Source organism: Lissotriton vulgaris, chromosome 3_1 (genome assembly GCF_964263255.1).
Source record: "Lissotriton vulgaris chromosome 3_1, aLisVul1.2, whole genome shotgun sequence".
In the NCBI taxonomy this organism is placed as follows: domain Eukaryota; kingdom Metazoa; phylum Chordata; class Amphibia; order Caudata; family Salamandridae; genus Lissotriton; species Lissotriton vulgaris.
Window position 1 is genome coordinate 572,706,935 of NC_141689.1, and position 26,372 is coordinate 572,733,306.

Here is a 26,372-nt window from a genome sequence, read left to right on the forward strand (position 1 = left end):
TATTTACATACTTCTCTAAAAACATGTTTAAACTCATGTTTTTGTACTAAGTGTCTCGAAAATCCATCTTTAAGACCTATTTTCTGTTTTTGCAGTTATTCTGGACATTGCGATGACGTCATTAACCATGATGATTGCACCTTTTCCATAAAGTCAAAAATACATGTATCTAGATATTCTTCTGTACTATATACACTAAGGGGTTTCTTACAGTATTCTCTACAGTCATGTTTTTGCAGAGAGATTCAGTAAAAACCATCCCTAAAACCTATTTTATCTTTTCGCAGTGACTAATGAGATCACAATGACACGTCGTGAAAATGGAAAACAAAAGCAGACATTCAATGACCACCAACACATCCCAAAATAATATGTAATAAAATCCATTCTGAACATTGCACTACACACATTACTGTATACATACTTCTTTCAAAGCATGTTTAAACTCATATTTTTGCACTGTTGCTGTTAAAACAATCTTTCAGGCCGATTTTCCATGTTCCAGTTATTCAGGATGTTGCGACATCACCGATAACCGTGGCGGTCTTGCCTTTTCCTATAGGTACACATATTACAGTATTTTACACACTCGGGTTCTATTACTATATATTTCAAGAACAACAATCTCTGAAACCTATTTCCCATTTTCACTGCGAGGCTGTAGATCGAGATGACGTTGGTAATCGTGAACCCAGTGGGTACATCACGAAAGCAGAAAGCAAAAGCAGTAATTCAATAGACACCACCACATTAAAATATTATAACTATATAATTAATTCTAACCATCACAGTAGATAATTTACCACATAAATAAGTCTATAAAAACATTTACCAACATCTCAATATCTCCAAAAAACGCGTATTACTGATGCACTGATATATTTTTTGTATCTCCACCAATATTCGTAACATCATCGGTAGTCGCAATGTCCCCATGATAGTACACTGGGGGGCCGCGCTGGTCGTCCTGTCATCATCGCAAATTTCAGGAGCAATTTAAAGAATACATTTTGGTCACAGCTTGTGTTACTAACACCCCCATTTCTCAAACATAGGGAAGAGTATCTCCACCCTGACCTCTTAGGTGGGCTTTCAGACAACTTTTTGTCCCGGGAACCATTTCGGATGGATAAAATGGAGGCTGCAACTTTCTGTTCAAGTTGTGTCTCGCGAATCAGAGTATTCCCATTGGCGTGTGCATTTGTGAATACTCGCAAAATCGTCCCGAAATATCCAATGACCAGAGATATCACACAGATTTGTACCAAATAGCAAAAAGGCACTTCCTTGATCCAACATCTTCCTTCCTGCCAAATCTGGTGTAAGTCCATTTAGCGGTACCGGACTAGAGGTGTGGCTGAAGTTTCCTATAGGAATTAACATTACAAATGTAAACTTATTACACACCCCAAATTCTTGGTCCCTACTGCAAGGATCACCTCCAAACTTTCCATGACAACCAGAACCTACCTTGAACCTATTTTATCTTTTCGCAGTGACTAATGAGATCACAATGACACGTCGTGAAAATGGAAAACAAAAGCAGACATTCAATGACCACCAACACATCCCAAAATAATATGTAATAAAATCCATTCTGAACATTGCACTACACACATTACTGTATACATACTTCTTTCAAAGCATGTTTAAACTCATATTTTTGCACTGTTGCTGTTAAAACAATCTTTCAGGCCGATTTTCCATGTTCCAGTTATTCAGGATGTTGCGACATCACCGATAACCGTGGCGGTCTTGCCTTTTCCTATAGGTACACATATTACAGTATTTTACACACTCGGGTTCTATTACTATATATTTCAAGAACAACAATCTCTGAAACCTATTTCCCATTTTCACTGCGAGGCTGTAGATCGAGATGACGTTGGTAATCGTGAACCCAGTGGGTACATCACGAAAGCAGAAAGCAAAAGCAGTAATTCAATAGACACCACCACATTAAAACATTATAACTATATAATTAATTCTAACCATCACAGTAGATAATTTACCACATAAATAAGTCTATAAAAACATTTACCAACATCTCAATATCTCCAAAAAACGCGTATTACTGATGCACTGATATATTTTTTGTATCTCCACCAATATTCGTAACATCATCGGTAGTCGCAATGTCCCCATGATAGTACACTGGGGGGCCGCGCTGGTCGTCCTGTCATCATCGCAAATTTCAGGAGCAATTTAAAGAATACATTTTGGTCACAGCTTGTGTTACTAACACCCCCATTTCTCAAACATAGGGAAGAGTATCTCCACCCTGACCTCTTAGGTGGACTTTCAGACAACTTTTTGTCCCGGGAACCATTTCGGATGGATAAAATGGAGGCTGCAACTTTCTGTTCAAGTTGTGTCTCGCGAATCAGAGTATTCCCATTGGCGTGTGCATTTGTGAATACTCGCAAAATCGTCCCGAAATATCCAATGACCAGAGATATCACACAGATTTGTACCAAATAGCAAAAAGGCACTTCCTTGATCCAACATCTTCCTTCCTGCCAAATCTGGTGTAAGTCCATTTAGCGGTACCGGACTAGAGGTGTGGCTGAAGTTTCCTATAGGAATTAACATTACAAATGTAAACTTATTACACACCCCAAATTCTTGGTCCCTACTGCAAGGATCACCTCCAAACTTTCCATGACAACCAGAACCTACCTTGAAACTTTTTGTGGAACATTTCATGAAGATTGGTCAAACAGCGCCAAAGTTATAGGTAATTCAAAAAATGCTTTTTCTATGGAAACTAGGTCCTAACTATGGGGCCGATTATGATGGCGGACGGACCTGAGTCCGTCTGCCACCATAGAGTAGGAGGGAACCTCTGCATGGCCTGCGGAGTTCCCTCCTGTGCAATTAGGATGTGACCGCCACCCTGGCGGTCACATCCTCTATTTTTACCCGCAGTGAAGTTATACATGCTTTTCTACAGCGGAAAAGACGCCGCGGAATAGCATGTTTCACAGCCCATCCTAATCTGGCTGACGGTGTCTGAGAGACACCGTCAACATATTAGAGCTTTTCCGCCACGGTTGTAAGCCAACCACGGTGGAAAAGCTGCGGATGGAAACCAGGACCCACCAGCCATCCTAATGTGGCGGTGGGTCTTTGGTGGGTCCGCAGAGGATTTTCCGCATCCTCCGGGCCAGCTGTGGCTTCCGCCGGACCGGAGGATGCGGAAAATCCTCCATCATAATAGGCCCCTATATCTACATACTGGCGACTGCCAGTAGGTAATATATATGCACATATATGTGTGTTTGTGTATATATTTATTTATATGTTAGGAGTAGGTGGACAACTCCGTTCTGCCCACAGAATGTGCCAAATTTTGCCTGTTCCTCGTTCCGCGAAGTAGGCGAAGCAGGCAAATCTACACACTCACGGTGGAGCGAAGTTGGGCTCCCACCCGCCTCCCAACCACAGCTACGAGCACTACGAGCACTACAAGCCCCCATACACAAGAGTTTGGCGGTCAGTGGCAAAAGGTGGTTTGTTAAGAACAATGTGGAGATTGGTGCACAGCCTCGAATTACTTCAAAACAAATTATGCAGTTTATATTGAAATTATGGGTGCTGCAAGAGTAACACCTCTTGTCCAGGACGTCAATATTCACATTTATATCTGTGCTCCTAAACAGAAACATCTACGATGTATAAAGGTACCAGACCATGTATGCATTGCGGTAATTGCAACAACATTATTAAAGGCACCGTAATAACACATCCTATGAAGGAACACGACATTAAACTGCGAGTGAACACTACGTGTGATACGCCGAACGTTATATACCTAATGAAGTGCCCATGTGGCAAAGTTTATGTCGGAAAGACTGAAAGAATAATTAAGATACGCATCAATGAACACAAGTCCAATATTCAGACTCATAACGAAAAATCATCAGTGGCCACGCATTTCCTAGAAGAACACCACAATGTTTCCCAACTGAAATTTTTGATATTGGAAACTGTCACAAAAAGAGAAGGAATTGACAACAATAAATATTTATTACAGAGAGAAAACAGTTGGATTTACAGGATTAACTCAAGCAAGCCGAATGGTCTTACCGACCGTATTGAATTTGCATGTTATTTGTAAATATAGCATGAGCTGTTTCTACCTCAATTATGACATTCACTAATTCCCTGGTTCGTTTGTTCGTTTTTTGATGCTTAAATTGACCCATTAGTTTACACTATTGCAATGCTTTCCAGTAGACACCACTTGTTTTCACCACACACCCTACGCTGAACTGGGCCAACCGCACCTTGCATCCTTCAGGTTGTCTAGAATCCGATTTTTTTGACCTTTTTTTCACATTCATATAGACAGTTTTTTCAGACAGTATTTTGTACACCACCTTTTTTCCGTTTTTATTTAAGACTACCATTTGCCAGTTTAGCTTGGCACCGAACGTATGCCAGTATCTTTCTTCTTTTTTGACCACACTCGCCCGAGTGTAGTCTATCGTCTAGCTCGCATTACCACGTGATCGGCAACAAGCACCCAATCAGGACGTTTTGAACGCCGATACACAGAAGTTAAACTCTTGCGCTATTGCAAACTTAGAGACTCGAGAGAAGGGACGTGAAGCGTCTCGAAGTAAGTGGCAGTTGCCGTTTTGTTTTTGTTTTTTGATTAACCACTATGCACCTCATGGTGCTTGATTGCAGGATAATGTGACCGAATATTTCTTGTTTTTAGAATCGTTTCAGTCTCTCATCGGAGCATATTCTACACAGGCATGTAAGTGTTTTATAAACACGTAGGTTTGCTAGATTAATTTCTAACTCAAAACTCGGCGCACAGTTTTTTCATGTGTGATTTTTGTCACCGGAATTAGACGCACGACTCACGAGTCGTTCACATAAGCACTTATACATTGATGGCATTGTATCTGTAGACCATGAAGTAAATGTGTTATCTTTTGATTTGTAGCAATGCCCCCTGATGAAGGGCCCTATGCCCGAAATGCATAGGAATCAAAGTTAGATGCCATATGTCACGTGGAGTAATTATGATGAAATGCTGAAATAATTTCATGATTATCAATCACACAATGATGAAAAAAAGAAGCTAAATAAAAGATTCTAATTTCAAACAAACAAGAAGTGAATTACATTCTTTAATGGAGTCCTTGGAATAAACTCAAGAACAAGAAGGTGTGCACAAGGGGATGCAACTAATGAGTCATTAGGAGCACAGATATAAAAGGTGGTTTGTCTTAAGGCGCTTGGGAATATGCCGAACCACCACATCCTACAGCAAACTGTTGGGCCGGTAATTACTGGGTCATGACTGCATGACAACACCCCTACTAACTGAAGCGGTGGGTGTTCCGGCACGCTATGTGCATTTTCGGCTGGATGAAGGTCTGGGAATCCAGCTTTTCTCTCCACGATAATATCAAGGCTTCAGAGGTGGAGCTGCAGACACCGCCTACTGGGGCAGGTACTTACGCATGTGTCTCTGCAGCAAAAGGACTCAGGACATTGAGTTTGGATTACCTGCCCTCTGAAGCATGCTTGAGTGTCTCCACCAATCCCAGTGAGGCACTCTATATTTTAAAAATGAACAGTGAATTTAGAGGCGACAAGAGGCATCTGAAGAAGACAATTGTGCCAAAATGCATCATGCCGTTCACTTTGCTGAAATGAAATAAAAACAGGAAACTCAGCTTACCTCTGTGGGTTTACGTCTTTTCAGAGGGAAGCTACTTTTGTTTTGGTGTTTGGTGCGGCCACAAGCACTTCAATCCCCCATCTACAAGAGTTCGGCGACAGTGGCAAAAGGTGATTTGTCTCAAGGCACTTGGGAAAACGCCGAACTGCTGCTTCCTACAGCGAACTGTCAGGCCGGTTATTACTGGGTCATGACTGCATGAAAACCCCATACTCACTGAAGCAGTGGGTGTTCCGGCATGCTGTGGGCATTTTTGGTTGGATGAAGGTCTGGGAATCCAGCTTTTCTCTTCACAATAAGATCAAGTTTTTAGAGTTGGAGCTGCAGACACCGCCCACTGAGACAAGGACTTAGGTATGTGTCTCTGCAGCAAAAGGACTCAGGACATCGAGTTTGGATTTCCCGCCCTCTGAAGCATACTGGAGTGTCTCCACCAATCCCATTGAGGTGCTCTATATTTCAAAAGTTGACAGTGAATTCCGAGGTGACAAAAAGCATCTGAAGAAGGCAATTCTGCCGAAATGCACCATGCCGTTCGCTTTGCTGAAATGAAATAAAACCAGGAAACCCAGTTTACCTGTGTGGGCTTACATCTTTTCAGAGGGGAAGGACTTTTGTTTTGAGATAAATATATATATATATATATATATATACATACATATATATATATATATATATATATATATATATATATATATATATATATATATATATATATATATATATATATATATATATATATATATATATATATATATATATATATATATATATATATATATATATAATTTCTTTTTACCTACTGGCGGTCGCCAGTAGGTAGTTATAGTTAGGATCTACTTTCCATAGGAAATCCGCAACATTCTAGTGGGAATAACTTTGGCGCCGGTTGACGAATCTTCGCGAATTTCTCCAAGAAAATGGCCCGCTCCGCTCCTTCCCTGAAAGTTTGGGGGGATTCATCAAGTGGGGGCTGAGATAAAAGGGGGGTCCCAAAACGTGTTTTCCCCATGTTAATTTCCATAGGGCGGTCGACTTCACTTTTAGCCCGAACTGCTGAATGGATTTCCACCAAACTTGGCAAAATTGAAGGGACTGGTAGCCCGATGTGCCTTTGCTATGTCTCAAGATTTTTCCCCCCATAGATTTTGAGTAATTTAGGTTCAAAAAAATATATATATCTATGGCAGCGTTCTGGTACGCGCACCGGGGAGCTTACCGGGCGCGCTTCGCGACTTGCGCACGGAAAGCTGATTGGCTCTCGGGTGTCTGTAAACATTCAAAACAGTCCGGAGTGGCCGCCATCTTGTGTCTCGGTAGTATCGAGACACAAGAGGTGGCCAAAACAAAGGGGGAAATGACCATAAGGGGGCAGGGTAGACCCCCCTGACCCCCTAGGTTTGATGTGGGCGCCATAAAAGGGCCCCGCGGGGCCAAAAAAAATAATATTTTTTTTCGATTTTCGCGGGGGGAGTGCCCGGTACGCGCACCGGGGAGCGCACCAGGGAGCGTACCATGGGGAAAAAAGAATGACAGACTTTTCAAAAACTGTATGTTTATTAATTGTTCTTTTTTTTTTTTTTTTTTTTTATTAAGTACCAACATGTAGGTACCGATGCAGAGTCTAAAATTTAATATACACCGTCTCATTTGTAGATATCTTGCATGTTGTTACAGAAGTTATTGTGGTATATGGAATTCATACCATAGTCTGTCAGGAAAGCAGAAACAACATAGAGGCAGGAGATGATAAAGAGATGTTAAATACACATTGGAGATAATATAGTGGGAGAAAGGAAGTAACTATGAGCAAACTTACTATGTAACACAAAAAAGTTGCACAGTATACTATAAGTCTTACTTTATATTATAAACATTTTGGAACTACTTGATGAATTATATATAAAAATGAATAATGTCTCAAACAACTTTTAATTACTAAATATAAATGTATTGTTCTGATTTTTCAAAATTTAAAAGAACTTCTAACATTAGATCATCTGGAATGTCCTCATTTTCATTCTGTGATTCTATTGATTCCACACACTGAACTAATTGATGGTCCAAAGAGTCATCCATAAAATCAAAGTTATCATTCTCAGCAATTTTTTCTTCTGGGTTGTTGTCCAAAACAATTTCAAAAGAAATATTCTGTTCTCCTTGCATTTTGTTGCTATAAATTGCATAAAAAATAAATATTTCAGTAGAGATAGGGCACTGTTGGGTTTAAGTTCAGACAGGTACTTGTGAGTTTTTAACAGTGAAGTTATCTTTGGGCAGTGTATGGTTTCAGGCAGGAAGTAGAACTATTAAAAAGTGCCTGTGATGAAGCCTAAGTAAATGCATAATTATACCAGAGAAGCCTAACTCAATCCATAATTATAACAGAGAAGTCTATCTCAATCTCTAACTCTTACAGAGGGACAGTATATAACTATCTGAAAACGTTTTCCCAAATTAACTTAAAGTGCATAACATAGTTCTCCTTTCAAATTAACAACTTACCTATTTCAAAGTAGTTGAAGTTTTCTGTCAAAATTCTTTCCAAATGTACCTTAGGTAGTGTTAGTCAAAATGTGTGTGTTTCCCTCTCATTTTTCATATATATTCATGTACTTAACCAATCAAATGTCAGCACATAAAAGTACAAAATGTAAGTAACATTTTAATTGGTTGAAAATTCAAACAGTTTCATATGTGTTTTTGTCATGTAATTTACCTCAGGATATTTAGACAGGGCTATTTTAAACAAAGAAGGGAGGTAGAGTACAAAGTAGGATTCCTACTCCACGGGCACTGATACATAAACAAGAAGAATCCTACTGCTAGTGTGAGGAAAGAAGGGGAGGGGGAGCACTCAGTGTTGTGTAAAATACCCCTCACACACCAACAGGCCCCTTGGTGTCATGCTTCATCATCGGGGTCTTCGCACCCCGCTAGAGGGATGCGGCACGCTGCGACCTACGACTACGTGGGAGCGTTGACAGGTGTAGACTATGTGTGGTGTGTGTCGATTGTGAGTGATAAGAGGATTAAATGTGAGTGGGAAAATGTGGTGAGGAAATTAAAAAGTACCTGGCTAGTGGGAAAAATGAAAAAAACTTTATTTCGTACCCCTAGCTGGTGCTATTAAAAGGTGTGCAGAAAAAGACGAGGTTGGTTTGTCTTAGTTACGGACAAAACCTCTGGTGTGTGTCGACATGTTTCGGTACGTGTGTACCTTCTTCAGGACGGGGCACAACTCCCAACCCTACTCACGTATTTCTAAAAAAAGGGGGTAATTGTATTTAAAGAAAAGTGAAATCACTCATTTCAAATTGGCTACAATGTGCCTACAGCGGTTTTTTGGGATCATGTATTTACATGTCCTGCAAAAAAGGAAAAAAACCATTAGGTTTGGTTACCATGAGGTATTGGCTCAGACAGGTGCAATCACCTGGAGCCCCAAACAAAGAACAATCTGTAAAGGAAAAAAAAAAAAAAAACATACTAGACACACAACACATAGAACACACTTAGGTTTTTGTACTTATTGTTTTTCAGACATACTCGTAGTCTTTGATGTCTACTGCATCATGAGCAAGTCCTGAGCATCAAGGTGGGTAGGTGGATCCACAATCTACAATGATAGAGAGGTGGACTCAGTGCTGTTACTTATATTTACTTTTTACCTCATCCATCTACCTATCGAGGCTGGATTCTGTGTGGAGAGAATACTCACGAAATCCGCCTGTATTGGCCTCCTTCTACCACCCCGTGCTGCTCCGCCGTGAATGAGTTGCGGACGTGTTTGGTGGTATTTAAAGAGAGGCTAGGTGTATTGTCATTGGTTAATTGCCGGAAGTCACAGGGAACATGTATGAAGACTATCCGTTTTCGCCTTTATGCATGTGATCTAATTAACTTCGACATGTGACCTATTGGTGTTTATTCATTGCCGGAATGTCCATGTATGGTCTTTCCGTTTCTTGGCCAATCATGTGCTATTCATGGGTCCGGCGCTGAACAGAGAAAGGGGAGCGCCGTTGTTTACACGACTGTGTATCATGTGTGCATGCGCATGAGTTGTTTCCCATTGGTGTCTATGCGCATGCGTAGTGGCCGGTTGCAGGTAGTGCATGTTCAAAGATGTGATTTTTTGCATTGGCCCTTGTGGGCAGATACCAGCCGTAGTGGTCAGGTGATTTGGCTCCACGGTATGTCATCGTTTAGTCCCGTGATATGGGTACCAAGGCGGAACACCCAACGTTGTTCCTTCTGGAACAGGCCTGATTCCGAAGGCAGTCGCTCAATGACAGTCCAGCGCAGATCATTTATGCAGTGCTGTAGTGACAGGAAATGTGATGCCATTTTGGTTGTTGATTTTTTACAGCGTATGTTTGATTTATGTTCACCAATTCTTGTTTTCACCGGTCGAGTGGTCATGCCTACATATTCCAATCCACATGGACAGTTGATCAAGTATACCACATTTTTTGTGTTACAGTTTGAGAACTGGCGCTGTTCCCATGTCATGCCATTCCTGAATGTGAGGTTCTTGCTTTTCTGAGTCTGGTGGCAGCAGCTGCAATCACCGCATGGGAAGTGGCCCTGTACACTGGTCGGGTTCTGTCTCGCAGCCTGGTTTTCCCGTGGTCTAGTATGGACCACGATGTCTTTTATGTTCTTGCCCCTCCGATGTGCATGCATTGGTTTCTCAAAATTGAGGTTTCCACAGTTCAGGATGCCCCAATGTTTTTCGATCACCTTTGACACCTGGTTCGATATTGTGGAGTAGGTTGTCACGCAGATGGGTCTCCTGTTCGTATCCTTCTCTTTGGGATTTTTCTATGAGAGCCTCCCTATGGTTGTTTTTTGCGCGTTTTCTCGCTCTTTCAATGGTCCTCGTTGGGTACTGCCTTTCCACGAGTTTCATTGTTAGGTCCTTAGCCTGACGGTTGAATTCACTTAGTTCCGTACAGTTCCTCCGTAATCTCAGAAACTGTCCGTACGGCAGATTTTCCCTCAGGTGTCTAGGGTGAAAGCTGTCATAGCGTAACAGGCAATTCCTGGCGGTTGGCTTGAAGTGGGTGTTTTTTGTTCTTCAAGATGGTGGACGTATAGTCCTGCCAGGCTCGGCGCAAACGTGCTTCCCATACTTGTCCCATGGGTTTGTAGATACAGTGTCTCTTCATACTGAAAAAAATTGTCTTTCAGGGCCATACTGATACACTCCAGGACTAGGTTTCTTGGTGTTTGGTATTTCCACGGTCGGCTAAAGAGTACCTCCTCGATTATCTCCAGTGTCTCCTCGTGGGGCAAGCTTGTGTATAAACTTTCCACGTCGAGACTTACTAGGAGCTGCATGGTTGGGTCAAAAGGTAGGTCTTCCAAAAGTTGTAGGACCGACTTGGTGTCCTTGAGGTATGTATTTGTGGCTTGTACCATCGGTCTGAGGAAAGCGTCAGAGAATTTTGATAAGGGTTTGCACTTGTGGCTTCCTGGAACCCTGAAAGACAATTTTTTTCAGTATGAAGAGACACTGTATCTACAAACCCATGGGACAAGTATGGGAAGCATGTTTGCGCCGAGCCTGGCAGGACTATACGTCCACCATCTTGAAGAACAAAAAATCCTGCATGAGAACAATCCTTACCGTTCCCAGATTGGCATCTGGAAACGGTACATCGATGACATTTTCATCATTTGGAACGGCGATGCCAACAGTGCTAAGAGTTTTGTGATCTGGCTAAATAACCAGAACCAATATCTGAAATTCACTAGCACCCTTTCAAATAAGTCGATGGTCTTCCTAGATTTGAACATTTACAGCGAGGATGGAAGGCTAAAAAGTAACACCCACTTCAAGCCAACCGCCAGGAATTGCCTGTTACGCTATGACAGCTTTCACCCTAGACACCTGAGGGAAAATCTGCCGTACGGACAGTTTCTGAGATTACGGAGGAACTGTACGGAACTAAGTGAATTCAACCGTCAGGCTAAGGACCTAACAATGAAACTCGTGGAAAGGCAGTACCCAACGAGGACCATTGAAAGAGCGAGAAAACGCGCAAAAAACAACCATAGCGAGGCTCTCATAGAGGAAAATCCCAAAGAGAAGGATACGAACAGGAGACCCATCTGCGTGACAACCTACTCCACAATATCGAACCAGGTGTCAAAGGTGATCGAAAAACATTGGGGCATCCTGAACTGTGGAAACCTCAATTTTGAGAAACCAATGCATGCACATCGGAGGGGCAAGAACATAAAAGACATCGTAGTCCATACTAGACCACGGGAAAACCAGGCTGCGAGACAGAACCCGACCAGTGTACAGGGCCACTTCCCATGCGGTGATTGCAGCTGCTGCCACCAGACTCAGAAAAGCAAGAACCTCACATTCAGGAATGGCATGACATGGGAACAGCGCCAGTTCTCAAACTGTAACACAAAAAATGTGGTATACTTGATCAACTGTCCATGTGGATTGGAATATGTAGGCATGACCACTCGACCGGTGAAAACAAGAATTGGTGAACATAAATCAAACATACGCTGTAAAAAATCAACAACCAAAATGGCATCACATTTCCTGTCACTACAGCACTGCATAAATGATCTGCGCTGGACTGTCATTGAGCGACTGCCTTCGGAATCAGGCCTGTTCCAGAAGGAACAACGTTGGGTGTTCCGCCTTGGTACCCATATCACGGGACTAAACGATGACATACCGTGGAGCCAAATCACCTGACCACTACGGCTGGTATCTGCCCACAAGGGCCAACGCAAAAAATCACATCTTTGAACATGCACTACCTGCAACCGGCCACTACGCATGCGCATAGACACCAATGGGAAACAACTCATGCGCATGCACACATGATACACAGTCGTGTAAACAACGGCGCTCCCCTTTCTCTGTTCAGCGCCGGACCCATGAATAGCACATGATTGGCCAAGAAACGGAAAGACCATACATGGACATTCCGGCAATGAATAAACACCAATAGGTCACATGTCGAAGTTAATTAGATCACATGCATAAAGGCGAAAACGGATAGTCTTCATACATGTTCCCTGTGACTTCCGGCAATTAACCAATGACAATACACCTAGCCTCTCTTTAAATACCACCAAACACGTCCGCAACTCATTCACGGCGGAGCAGCACGGGGTGGTAGAAGGAGGCCAATACAGGCGGATTTCGTGAGTATTCTCTCCACACAGAATCCAGCCTCGATAGGTAGATGGATGAGGTAAAAAGTAAATATAAGTAACAGCACTGAGTCCACCTCTCTATCATTGTAGATTGTGGATCCACCTACCCACCTTGATGCTCAGGACTTGCTCATGATGCAGTAGACATCAAAGACTACGAGTATGTCTGAAAAACAATAAGTACAAAAACCTAAGTGTGTTCTATGTGTTGTGTGTCTAGTATGTTTTTTTTTTTTCCTTTACAGATTGTTCTTTGTTTGGGGCTCCAGGTGATTGCACCTGTCTGAGCCAATACCTCATGGTAACCAAACCTAATGGTTTTTTTCCTTTTTTGCAGGACATGTAAATACATGATCCCAAAAAACCGCTGTAGGCACATTGTAGCCAATTTGAAATGAGTGATTTCACTTTTCTTTAAATACAATTACCCCCTTTTTTTAGAAATACGTGAGTAGGGTTGGGAGTTGTGCCCCGTCCTGAAGAAGGTACACACGTACCGAAACATGTCGACGCACACCAGAGGTTTTGTCCGTAACTAAGACAAACCAACCTCGTCTTTTTCTGCACACCTTTTAATAGCACCAGCTAGGGGTACGAAATAAAGTTTTTTTCATTTTTCCCACTAGCCAGGTACTTTTTAATTTCCTCACCACATTTTCCCACTCACATTTAATCCTCTTATCACTCACAATCGACACACACCACACATAGTCTACACCTGTCAACGCTCCCACGTAGTCGTAGGTCGCAGCGTGCCGCATCCCTCTAGCGGGGTGCGAAGACCCCGATGATGAAGCATGACACCAAGGGGCCTGTTGGTGTGTGAGGGGTATTTTACACAACACTGAGTGCTCCCCCTCCCCTTCTTTCCTCACACTAGCAGTAGGATTCTTCTTGTTTATGTATCAGTGCCCGTGGAGTAGGAATCCTACTTTGTACTCTACCTCCCTTCTTTGTTTAAAATAGTGTCTAGGCAGCGCGCAGCTGCGGGAGTTCCCCACATACATACTACTCCATACACATAGACAGACACACACTTAGGTAAAAAAGAAGCCAGCGGTTCCATCACAATGGAAGACGAACATGGCCTCACTTTCGCGGAGGCAGAAATCGATAAGATTCTAGCAGACAGCAACCTTTTTGAAGGACTATGTAACCAGGACACAGGCCCAAAAACAAACGACTGGAATTAACTGTTGAATCTCAGAAGAAACCAGATAAAAGCCGCTTTACACGGACTGTTCATGACCCAATACCTCCGCAACAAAATGGCACCACCGGGCCTGATTGTGAAAAATGAGCCACTAATTTTCCAGCAGGACATGGTTTTTAAGAAAGAGTGGTCACTAATCTCCTGGCACTGCTCAAGAGATTGGTTAGTCCTCATAATCAAAACAGCGGCCAGGATCACACAAGAACTCAAAATTGAGATAAATAAAATTGAGATCCAGCTGCAAACATATATCACACCAGAGGAACTGAAAACCAGACTCGAAGAACTAAACCAACAGATGACGGAATTCGAGTTCAATCTGAAACAAAGCAAAACTAACAAGCTGACAAAGGATGTAGCGAAATTTACTCCAGAGAGTGCATACCCATACACTAGAGTGGACTATGTCTCAAAAAACAACTACAGCGACGCAGATAGCGACACTTCAGATACCGGCTCATCAGGTTCCAACTCGAGTGGAAACAAGGGGAACAAGCAACGGAGGGGTGGATGGAGACAAAGACGCCAACAATTCCCTAGACAAAGGGGTTGGCGAGGTTTCCAACCGCCAAACCATTACCAACCGTTCATGGGTCCACCTCAATTCAACCCTTTCCAGTTCGGACCAATGTGGAACCAGGAATACAGTGATGGTTTCTACGGACAACAACAACCCTATGGAGGTCAACAGCAGCCTTTTTTAGGGGCGCGCCAGAATTCGCGCGGGAAGAACCGGAAAGGGAACAACGTAGCGTGGGAAGATCAAGAACAGCCCAACGCCCGAACAACCCGGAGCATGACGGGGTCACTTCCGAACCAACCGTCTACCAGCAAGAAAGGGACCTAGTGGTGAACCTCACACCAATCACTTTAACCACCATGCAGAAAAACATCCTGAATAAAGGACTGGGATATGTCCCCACACACAAACCGGACGTCTTCAAACTCAATGTGGAGCTACAAGATTTCTTCAGGAAATTGAAATTGCAGGCCTTTTTTAAGGATAAACCTCTTCCTGAAGACAAAACCGATACAGGTCTGAGATTAAAATCAACTTTCACCCCTCCAGACACAAGCATTCCGGTGGAGATCCTAACCTTCGAAAAAGCGGTGGTTACAGAGGTTAACAAACTGAACATCCAAGGAAGAAATGTCTTCCACAATACGAGTGGAGAAGAGCAGAGAGCCCTTCGAGAACTAACAGCTAATAGTGAACTGGTCATAAAACCTGCCGACAAGGGGGGAGCAATCGTTTTGCAAACACTTGAAGCATATAACAAGGAATGCCTACGTCTTCTGTGTGACCCACGGAACTACAGAAAACTGGACAATGATCCAACAGAAAGACTACGGACACGAATTGGTGGCATGGTGGAAGAAGGACTTGCCCACGACTGGATCAGCAAGAAGGAAGCTGATTTTCTACAGCAACCCAATCCCAGGATTCCATATTTCTATTGTATCCCCAAGATACATAAGAATCTTGACAACCCACCAGGGAGACCTATTGTGTCTGGCATTGGGTCTATCCTGGAACCCTTATCAAAATTCTCTGACGCTTTCCTCAGACCGATGGTACAAGCCACAAATACATACCTCAAGGACACCAAGTCGGTCCTACAACTTTTGGAAGACCTACCTTTTGACCCAACCATGCAGCTCCTAGTAAGTCTCGACGTGGAAAGTTTATACACAAGCTTGCCCCACGAGGAGACACTGGAGATAATCGAGGAGGTACTCTTTAGCCGACCGTGGAAATACCAAACACCAAGAAACCTAGTCCTGGAGTGTATCAGTATGGCCCTGAAAGACAATTTTTTTCAGTATGAAGAGACACTGTATCTACAAACCCATGGGACAAGTATGGGAAGCACGTTTGCGCCGAGCCTGGCAGGACTATACGTCCACCATCTTGAAGAACAAAAAATCCTGCATGAGAACAATCCTTACCGTTCCCAGATTGGCATCTGGAAACGGTACATCGATGACATTTTCATCATTTGGAACGGCGATGCCAACAGTGCTAAGAGTTTTGTGATCTGGCTAAATAACCAGAACCAATATCTGAAATTCACTAGCACCCTTTCAAATAAGTCGATGGTCTTCCTAGATTTGAACATTTACAGCGAGGATGGAAGGCTAAAAAGTAACACCCACTTCAAGCCAACCGCCAGGAATTGCTTGTTACGCTATGACAGCTTTCACCCTAGACACCTGAGGGAAAATCTGCCGTACGGACAGTTTCTGAGATTACGGAGGAACTGTACGGAACTAAGTGAATTCAACCGTCAGGCTAAGGACCTAACAATGAAACTCGTGGAAAGGCAGTACCCAACGAGGACCATTGAAAGAGCGAGAAAACGCGCAAAAAACAACCATAGGGAGGCTCTCATAGAGGAAAATCCCAAAGAGAAGGATACGAACAGGAGACCCATCTGCGTGACAACCTACTCCACAATATCGAACCAGGTGTCAAAGGTGATCGAAAAACATTGGGGCATCCTGAACTGTGGAAACCTCAATTTTGAGAAACCAATGCATGCACATCGGAGGGGCAAGAACATAAAAGACATCGTGGTCCATACTAGACCACGGGAAAACCAGGCTGCGAGACAGAACCCGACCAGTGTACAGGGCCACTTCCCATGCGGTGATTGCAGCTGCTGCCACCAGACTCAGAAAAGCAAGAACCTCACATTCAGGAATGGCATGACATGGGAACAGCGCCAGTTCTCAAACTGTAACACAAAAAATGTGGTATACTTGATCAACTGTCCATGTGGATTGGAATATGTAGGCATGACCACTCGACCGGTGAAAACAAGAATTGGTGAACATAAATCAAACATACGCTGTAAAAAATCAACAACCAAAATGGCATCACATTTCCTGTCACTACAGCACTGCATAAATGATCTGCGCTGGACTGTCATTGAGCGACTGCCTTCGGAATCAGGCCTGTTCCAGAAGGAACAACGTTGGGTGTTCCGCCTTGGTACCCATATCACGGGACTAAACGATGACATACCGTGGAGCCAAATCACCTGACCACTACGGCTGGTATCTGCCCACAAGGGCCAACGCAAAAAATCACATCTTTGAACATGCACTACCTGCAACCGGCCACTACGCATGCGCATAGACACCAATGGGAAACAACTCATGCGCATGCACACATGATACACAGTCGTGTAAACAACGGCGCTCCCCTTTCTCTGTTCAGCGCCGGACCCATGAATAGCACATGATTGGCCAAGAAACGGAAAGACCATACATGGACATTCCGGCAATGAATAAACACCAATAGGTCACATGTCGAAGTTAATTAGATCACATGCATAAAGGCGAAAACGGATAGTCTTCATACATGTTCCCTGTGACTTCCGGCAATTAACCAATGACAATACACCTAGCCTCTCTTTAAATACCACCAAACACGTCCGCAACTCATTCACGGCGGAGCAGCACGGGGTGGTAGAAGGAGGCCAATACAGGCGGATTTCGTGAGTATTCTCTCCACACAGAATCCAGCCTCGATAGGTAGATGGATGAGGTAAAAAGTAAATATAAGTAACAGCACTGAGTCCACCTCTCTATCATTGTAGATTGTGGATCCACCTACCCACCTTGATGCTCAGGACTTGCTCATGATGCAGTAGACATCAAAGACTACGAGTATGTCTGAAAAACAATAAGTACAAAAACCTAAGTGTGTTCTATGTGTTGTGTGTCTAGTATGTTTTTTTTTTTTCCTTTACAGATTGTTCTTTGTTTGGGGCTCCAGGTGATTGCACCTGTCTGAGCCAATACCTCATGGTAACCAAACCTAATGGTTTTTTTCCTTTTTTGCAGGACATGTAAATACATGATCCCAAAAAACCGCTGTAGGCACATTGTAGCCAATTTGAAATGAGTGATTTCACTTTTCTTTAAATACAATTACCCCCTTTTTTTAGAAATACGTGAGTAGGGTTGGGAGTTGTGCCCCGTCCTGAAGAAGGTACACACGTACCGAAACATGTCGACGCACACCAGAGGTTTTGTCCGTAACTAAGACAAACCAACCTCGTCTTTTTCTGCACACCTTTTAATAGCACCAGCTAGGGGTACGAAATAAAGTTTTTTTCATTTTTCCCACTAGCCAGGTACTTTTTAATTTCCTCACCACATTTTCCCACTCACATTTAATCCTCTTATCACTCACAATCGACACACACCACACATAGTCTACACCTGTCAACGCTCCCACGTAGTCGTAGGTCGCAGCATGCCGCATCCCTCTAGCGGGGTGCGAAGACCCCGATGATGAAGCATGACACCAAGGGGCCTGTTGGTGTGTGAGGGGTATTTTACACAACACTGAGTGCTCCCCCTCCCCTTCTTTCCTCACACTAGCAGTAGGATTCTTCTTGTTTATGTATTTAGACAGGGCTACAGCCCAAATGGCTCAATGGAATACCACCACATTTGGGTAAATGGTAGGGACTGCTATGTAGTAGGGCCTATTCTATATTTGGTGTAAGTGTCTCCAGTGGTTTTTATGTAAATTACTTTCCCACATTTCTTTTGGGAGCACTTACCAGTGCGCGCCCCGGTACGCGCACCTGGAGCATTACCGGAGTTTGCCATTTTGGGTATCGGTAGAATTGAGACACAAGATGGAGGACAAACAACGTTGGGAATGGGTAGAAGGGGGCACGGTAGACACTTCCTGACCCTCTAGGTTTTCTGAGGGGGGTTTAGGAGGCCCATTTATGTCCCCCCCCCCCAAAAAAACATTTTTTAATTTTTCACGGGAGGAGCGCCCGGTACGCGCACCGGGAAGCGTACCGGGGAGCGTACTTTGGTGAAAAATAGTGAAAAAAGTTTGAAAAAGAAAATCATTATGAGTGATCAGAGGTAGGGTAGCCCTGAAAAGAGCTTTTGGGTTCTGTGGCTGATTTAAGTACCTACAAGTAGGTTCCAATGCACAGTCTTAAATTCAGGAGGAATATTCTATTCCCCTCATCTGAGAAGTGCACACCATCTCCTCTGTAGATGTCTTGCATGTTGTAACGCAAGTTATTGTTGCATATTGAACCCATTCCATAGTCTCTCATGTAAGCAGAAACATATTTATTCACATGTTTCCGTGCTTTCTTACATTGTGGAGAAAATTGGTTGGACCAGTTCCATTTCTGTCTTTGGCATATGTTGGAATATACCAAGGCAGTTTGTGGAAAAAGTGTCATCAATTGATCAAAGGTGTCCTTTAAAAGCATTTCCAGACCAACCCCAGTCATAGTGCCCAAGTCATTTCCACCACAGTGCACTATTAAGAGGTCAGGGTTTGGCAGATGCAAAAAGGTTTTCACCAATGGTATCATCTACTCGAGCTCGGCGGAGAAGGGTAGGTCTGACAACGCGGACACAGGAGATTAGAGCTAAACCTTGGGCTCATCCCTGATGTTTTGTCCCGCCGACCCCTCATGTGGCACATAGTCCTTGACCATTAGGCATAGGAGAACCCACAGAGGTAACATAAACCACACACATGACACTAGCATGTTTCCCCTCACTTTGTTAAGGTCCTGATGAATCGCGGGTGACTATACCCACTGCGAGAAACATGTCGACCACCTTCACTCTTAGCCTCATCTAGGGTCACCCGACCTAACCTGTTGACACCTAGCGAGCTAACCCCACTTTTTAACTGCAGCCAGGGGACCCCCAGAATAAAGTGAATTCAGGTACCCCTTGCTACATTTTAATATCCCTCATGCAATTACACCTCGTCCTGCCCACACACCCCCACCTCACCATAAGGATGTTGGATAAAAAGATCTCCGCCAAAGAGCCCCTCTTTGAGGTGAGCCCGTCGGGGATTGCACCGCCTCCCCGACGAGGAGCAACCGCCTATGATGAAGCATGACACCCTTCTGGGTGTGTGAGGCAACTACATCCAACAAAATGGATGCCCTAGGGTGTTACTCTAACACCTTTGGTCACGCCAGTTAATTCTTCCCTAGCTCTCCTTAGGAACAGTTCAGCAACCCCCTGTTGTATCATCAATTGGTGACATCTCAATCCTCTCTGGCCAATCCACTTGATTTCCACATTTGATAAATCAAGGTTGTGAAAATTTGTGCTAGCTGCATACCTTTGAGCCCAGTGGATGTAGCTATGTCCAATAATCCACAGAGAATACATGATGAGAGAAGGTTCTGGTGCAGTCAGATGAAGTGTAGGAATGAAATGGCAGTTGGAACAGTAGGAGTTTACAAAAAAATAATTGTGGAGTTTGCCTGCTCTTGAATCACAAGCAATGATTGGAGGATTCAGATAGTTGAAAACTGAAAGTTAGGGTGCATGGTTGTGTTGTGTGAAAGAAGCAATTCGAATGGTTAAGAAAAAGTCACTAAAAGCAATAATGCCCTGGATAAGCTGGTGTATTGTGAGGTCAAACATCCTTGCTGACTTAATTTGCAACATTGTAGAATGAACTTTTGATCCTAAGAGTTCAGTTAGGAGGGAGTTGCTATGGTAACAGATAGAAAGGTCTGAGAGGGGGAAGGGTGTTGGTTTGAAAATAGTGAGGGAAGAGTTTTGATTGGTTGAAATGAGGCATATGTGTGTAGAATTAGAGGTTTTCTTTGCCAGTCTTGGTTTCAGTGTATTGAGTGCACACCTTTTGCTCTGCTAAAGAAAAATTGGTGTGTGTGTGTCTGACACTGTTCTCAATCTCCCAAAGCATTTGTAAAGGTAAGTAATGATTCATTTAATTTAGATAGAGACTTGTTTGCTCTATGGAGAAGATTTGGAAGCAGATAGTGAAGTTTCAGTAGTGAAATTGAATGCTTGTACATAGGACTTGTGCTGTGTTTGTAAAAAGTTATTTAAAAAACGATTTTGGGGTAAATGGATGGCTTATATTTTGGAGAAGAAATGAATAGTGTTTGCCTCATTAAATAAATATATTTGAACCTTTTAGAATTATGTCACCTGTGTTACCTCAAATTAGGAAGCAGATTGAGATTTGTCCTTGTTGGTTTGTGGCATGTTTTTTGGAAATGCTTGTTATTAAAATATGCAAGATAGAAGAATTGTCTTTTGTGAAACAGTGAGGTTTCAGTAGTGAAATTAAATGCTTGTACATAGGACCTGTGCTGTGTTTTAAAAATGTTATTTAAAAACGATTTTGGGGTAAATGGATGGCTTTTATATTTTTGAAAAGACATTATTAGTGTTTGTCTCATTAAATAAATATATTTGAACCTTTTATAATGATGTTAGCTGCATTACCTCAGATTTGGAAGCAGATTGAGATTTTTTCTTGTTGGTTTGTGGCATGTTTTTGGGAAATGTTTGATATTTACATATGCAAGATAGAGGAATTGTTTTTTGTGAAAGAGTGAAGTTTCAGTAGTGAAATTGAATGCTTGTACATAGGACCTGCGCAGTGTTTGTAAAATGTTATTCAAAAAACAATTTTGAGGCAAATGAATGGTATTTACATTTGGGCCTTACTTATGATTGCCTTGCACTGTTGGTGTGTCACTTTTAACATGGGAAAAAAAATGATGCACCGGTGGCGCAAGGCCTTCATAAATAAGGCCCTGAGTTTCTTTGCTGTTGTTTTGTGTCTTGCTTTTTGATAATGCTTGCTATTAACATTTGCAAGATAGAGGATTTGTATTTTGTGAAACAGTGAGGTTTCAGTACTGAAATAGAATGCTTGTACATAGGACCTGCGCTGTGTTTGTAAAATGTTATTCCAATAACGATTTTGGCGGCAAATCAATGGTATTTACATTTGGGCCTTATTTATGATTGCCTTGTGCCATCCGTGCGTCACTTTTAACATGGGGAAAAAAATGACGCACCGGTGGCGCAAGGCCTTCATAAATAAGGCTCTGAGTTTCTTTGCTGTTGGTTTGTGTTTTGCTTTTTGATAATGCTTGCTATTAACATTTGCAAGATAGAGGATTTGTATTTTGTGAAACAGTGAGGTTTCAGTAGTGAAATTCAAAGCTTGTACATAGGACCTGCGCTGTGTTTGTAAAATGTTATTCCAATAACGATTTTGGCGGCAAATCAATGGTATTTACATTTGGGCCTTATTTATGATTGCCTTGTGCTGTCGGTGCGTCACTTTTAACTTGGGAAAAAAAATGACGCACCGGTGACGTAAGGCCTTCATAAATAAGGCCCTGAGTTTCTTTGCTGTTAGTTTGTGTCTTGCTTTTTGATAATGCTTGCTATTAACATTTGCAAGATAGAGGATTTGTATTTTGTGAAACAGTGATGTTTCAGTAGTGAAATTCAAAGCTTGTACCTAGGACCTGCGCTGTGTTTGTAAAATGTTATTCCAAAAACGATTTTGGCGGCAAATCAATGGTATTTACTTTTGGGCCTTATTTATGATTGCCTTGTGCTGTCGGTGCGTCACTTTTAACTTGGGAAAAAAAATGACGCACCGGTGGCGTAAGGCCTTCATAAATAAGGCCCTGAGTTTCTTTGCTGTTAGTTTGAGTCTTGCTTTTTGATAATGCTTGCTATTAACATTTGCAAGATAGAGGATTTGTATTTTGTGAAACAGTGATGTTTCAGTAGTGAAATTCAAAGCTTGTACCTAGGACCTGCGCTGTGTTTGTAAAATGTTATTCCAAAAACGATTTTGGCGGCAAATCAATGGTATTTACTTTTGGGCCTTATTTATGATTGCCTTGCACCGTTGGTGCGTCACTTTTAACATGGGAAAAAAAATGATGCACCGGTGGCGTAAGGCCTTCATAAATAAGGCCCTGAGTTTCTTTGCTGTTAGTTTGTGTCTTGCTTTTTGATAATGCTTGCTATTAACATTTGCAAGATAGAGGATTTGTATTTTGTGAAACAGTGATGTTTCAGTAGTGAAATTCAAAGCTTGTACCTAGGACCTGCGCTGTGTTTGTAAAATGTTATTCCAAAAACGATTTTGGCGGCAAATCAATGGTATTTACTTTTGGGCCTTATTTATGATTGCCTTGCGCCGTTGGTGCGTCACTTTTAACATGGGAAAAAAAATGATGCACCGGTGGCGTAAGGCCTTCATAAATAAGGCCCCGAGTTTCTTTGCTGTTGGTTTGTGTCTTGCTTTTTCATAATGCTTGCTATCAAGATTTGCAAGATAGAGGATTTGTATTTTGTGAAATAGTGAGGTTTCAGAAGTGAAATAGAATGCTTGTACATAGGACCTGCGCTCTGTTTTGTAAATCTAATCCTTGTCAATAATGTAAAACCAATTCAGGTGCTCAAAATATCTTTTTAGAATAACATTTAAAAAACAAAGATAAGGTCATATGTATAAGCATTGTAGTGTAGTGTTTATATTGTTTACTTATTGTCATTGCTTTGTGGTTTGGTAATAGTGGTCTATAATGTGGTTTTTTTTTTACCACAGATTTAAATCAACATTTCAATACTAAGGAAATATGCCCTAAAGCCAGAGGAGAAGGAAAGATGCTATGCGAAAAAAAACAAAAAGAGCAACGGAATTAAAGGAGTGTCCTACAACAAATACTACAAACAAACGCCAAAAAAGCTCCTGGTAAGACAACGAAGTCCTTTCTTCGGAATATATCTAGATCAAAAAAAAATGTGAATTTATAGAAGGAAAGAGTAAATTGGAAGAGAAAGGAGAGGCCCCCCCAAAAGGTTACTACTGCACCAGGAGACAATAATATGTATACGAATAGAAGGCAAAAAGAATTTAGGGACATTCGTAAACAAATGTTTCGCAATAGGGTAGTTTTAAATGTATTAAAAAACATTAAGAAAGGTACACAGAGAGCTGCTTTTTATAAGAAAAAGAAAAATGTAGAGAAGATTGTTGATCAAGCTTTTGAAGTTAAGAACAAATTATTTATTTTAGTAATCAATAGAATTAGGACACTTAACAAGACAATTGATGTTTTCAAATCAAACAGTAGATTCAAAAGAGTAATTAATCGAACTAATTTTTGTAAAGTTTTTTCTGGAGAATGGATGCATAGTTCAAGTTGTGAGCCATTTTTTAATGAGGAGAGCTACTTTCAGGAGAATGATTTGGTGCATGCAGTTGACACCAGTGGTCGAGCATATGAGGTGAAAGATGGTTGTCCGATTGAAAAAGAGAAACTTGTGTCTAGAGATGTAGAAGAGGTATTAAGTGATCGAGTTTTAGGAAGACGTACTAAGGGTCCAGTGTACAATTGGAAGTGTAGTAGTATTTGTAGTGTGCGACAGGATTCTATCGATGTTTTTCGTAATTTTTTACGTACATATAGTAAGAAAAGTCTAAAACAAAAAATGAAGTTGTTGCAAGACTTAGATCCTTGCAGAGTGAGAGAAAACACAGGTTTGCATGGACATTCATTGGCTTGTCTTTCTGAAAAAGTATGTCAGAGTGTTTTTCATCATTTTAGGATGTTAGCAGTGCATCATAACAAAATGAGCAAATTAGTGAGAAGGTTGTATTTTGCAAAAAGTCCAGCACTTAAGCTTAAACAGTTAAACAGTGCTCTTTTGCATGGAACTGAATTAGATGTGAAGAAGATTTGTGAAGAAATTGAGATTTGTTATTTTTGTGAAAAAGAGGATAGTGTAGAAATTGACAGAGTAATACAAGGTAATGTGGAAGAGAATGTACAGATTTCAAGTACAGAAAAGTTTGATCAGGAAATTAGCAAGTTTCAGTTGAAATCAAGTGAAAGGCCTAATTTTACTTGTGTGTGTTGTCAACGGACTCATTATAAGATTCAGACTAGGTTAGTTGATTTATATGCAAAAAGTGAAATGGAAAATATTAGTGAATGGAGGAATTTTGCAACTTATTTGTTGGTGGAGAATTCTTTTGATTTGAGTTTTGATCAGCGTATTTGTAAATATTGTTATAATAAATTAAATGAAAACAGAATGCCTGCTAGAGCTGTTTATAATAATCTGGAGTTGGTAGACATTCCTTCTGAATTGATGGATTTAAATACATATGAATCTATTTTGATTCAATGTGTCCATCCTTTTCAGGCAATTGTTCGCATGGAGCCTAAGACAGGGAAATTGCCTCCTTCAGATTTACAGAGAGGATTAAAGGGAAGAGTTGTTTATTTGCCTCTAGATTTCAAGTAAAATATTGATATAATTGGTGTTGAAAAAGTGGAAGAGGAACCTTTAGTTATTCTAGTTAATGGGGTTCCGACAAAGAGTAGAAAATCTGGCAAGATTTAGTGGATGTTAGGAAAGTCAAAAAGGCAATGTTGTATTTGGTCAAAAACAATGAGTACTACAAACATGTATGTGTTGAAGCAGAGGAAATAATTGCAGAAGAAGAGAGTGATTGTTCAGTCGGCCGAATTGAAAAAGTTGATGTGTCTAGAGGTCAAGAAATATATGAACATTATACTGTTCATCCTTTGCATTCCAAAGAAGTAATGGGGAATGCAATTGACTTGTTTCAAATGAAAGCAGCAAAAGGAAGTCCTATTAGTGTATGGGAAGAAAGTTTAGAAGCTCGATGTTTTCCACAGCTATTTCCAACAGGTCGAGGTGGACGATATGACGATCGACCAGTTCAAATTCCTGCTTCTGAATACCGGACTTTAAGATTATATGCTGAAGATTCAAGATTTCGTCAATGCATTCCATATTTGTTTCATCTACTGTATGAAAGTGACTTGTCTGGACTTTCATATGCAGTAAATCATATACTGAAAAGTGGAGCACATCTGCAAAATGTTTCGGCAAAGGACTTTATGGAGAAAATCAATCTGCAAGATAATATTTTGGAATCTCATCTAATCAATCTCATGGCATGTCAGCGTGGTACAAATGAGTATTGGTACCGTCGTCATGGGGAATTGAAATGTATGCTAAGAAACTTAGGAACTCCTACATGGTTCCTCACTCTTAGCTGTGCTGAGTATGCATGGGACGACTTACTTGAATTTCTACGCGAGGCAAATGCTAATATACAAAATATAGAATTGAAAACACGAGGAGAACTGTGTTCTTTGGATCCAGTGAATGTACGCAGATATTTCAATCATAGATTTGAAGCTATGATGTCTGTTATTACCAATAAAAAAAATCCTCCTCTTGAAGAGGTTTTGGATTTCTTTTGGAGAAAGGAGTATCAAGCGAGAAGTGCTCCTCATATACATATGTTGTGGTGGATTAAAGATGCACCCAAATTTGGATTAGATTCGGATGAAACAGTGATGAGCTTCATTGAAGAGTATTCAACATGTGCTGTTCCGAAAA